Source organism: Corapipo altera, unplaced genomic scaffold (genome assembly GCF_003945725.1).
Source record: "Corapipo altera isolate COAL_440 unplaced genomic scaffold, ASM394572v1 169, whole genome shotgun sequence".
NCBI lineage: Eukaryota > Metazoa > Chordata > Aves > Passeriformes > Pipridae > Corapipo > Corapipo altera.
Window position 1 is genome coordinate 2,062,599 of NW_020884946.1, and position 1,706 is coordinate 2,064,304.

Consider the following 1,706-nt stretch of genomic DNA (forward strand, 5'->3'; position numbering starts at 1 on the left):
GGGCAGCCTGCTGTTCATCAGCCTTCTGGTCCCCAGCTGGCAGTAAATGTATTGTCGGATATCCCTACAAGGTTGTGTAAGTTATTGCTTTCTTAGAGTGCTTTTATACCTGTGTGTATTTTTATTCCTGTTCCAGCATCTTACAAAGCTCTCTTTGGAGACGCTCGGCGTTGCTAAATATAGTTTTTTGCAAAATTCCAGGACACGTCTTCACTTGGCACATGAAAATTAGTTAACAGACTGTCATGAGACCTTTCTTTGCTCTCCCACTGTTCTCACTCCCATGACACCTGACATGGAGCACATGGGTTTGCGAACGGCCTCGGGTTTGCTCCGTGACTCACCATTAATCAGGATGAGGAATGGCCTTCCCAGTTCATAAATTCAAGGTAAACTCCATTTCCCACATTTTCTGTCAAATGGACATCAGCAGGCTGTTTATATTAATTCATGCCCTCTTAAACCTTGTGTTAGGGGGGCTCTGGTGTATTGACAAACACGTTTGCACCTTCAGTCCCAGACCTGTTCTCCCTCTGAGGTCTCTGAGTTGCCTACGAAGCCCTCGAGCACAGATTGTTCAGTCATTGAAACCACAAACTAAATATTTGAGCTTCCAAAGCACACTAAGTAAACATGTCCTATCTACACCCCAGCTGCAAAAAGAGATGCTGAATTTGGGGATGAGCTCGCTCCAGTAAAAATTCCTAAATATCCAGGGTAAGCCATGATCACTTACCAGGGGATTACTGTAAATAGCTGTAGCTGTTGAGCAGTGGTATGAAATTAAATCATAGGGAACAATAGTGATTTAAGTGGCATTTCTGGATTTTTATGGGGGAGGCAGGGGAGCAGAGGGAGTGTTTCACAGCACAAATCATAAAGATGGTTAATTCTCCCTCGGTACCAACAGCGCCTTGGAAAAGATCATGGAAGCTGAGCTGATCTCCCCCAAAAGTCCAGTGCATTGATGGAAAAACTCAGGGCAAAATTGGAGAGAAAGAAATGTTGATAGAAAGAGTCAGTAGACATTAGTAACTGTGGCTATTGTGCAGCTCTTTGTTAGGTTATTATAATGGAGAGTTGATTAAAACTGGGGATGGACAAACACGTAGGAATGAGGTGGTGAAAACCAGATCTTTTCCTGTGCAGCAGCTGAGCACAGCAGTGGCTCTTGGGGGATCCCTCCTCACTGCTACCTCACCTCTGCTTTTTTGTCTTGCCAATCACTGAGCTCTTTTTCCCACCCACCGCTTTCCAGGTGGAGCTTTAGCTGGATTACTTTCAACATTTCTCCGAGTGCCTGGGGCTTTACCAAGTTACTCCCAGGGAGTGTGTCCAGCCTTCATGGAAAATGTGTGGTGTCTTTCCACCAGCAGACAGGGAGGTCGGATCCTCTGCCTGTGCTCAGCATCCATTGCACCCCACACCTCAGGCCTCGCCAAGGCACACATGTACCTTTCCCCACTCTGGATAAATCACCTTTAGGATTTCCTTCAGGAGATGTTATTTTTAGGGGTGAAGTGTTAAAAAAAAAGAAAAAAAAAAAAAAAAAGAAGTAAGCAGATAAAATCTGCACTCTGCCATGCTTGGAGAGCTCGCACCATTGTGGGCAGCATTTCTAAATGTATCTGGTTGTGGATATCACAGATGCCTGAGTGACTTCTCTTCTCTTCTCTTCTCTTCTCTTCTCTTCTCTTCTCTTCTCT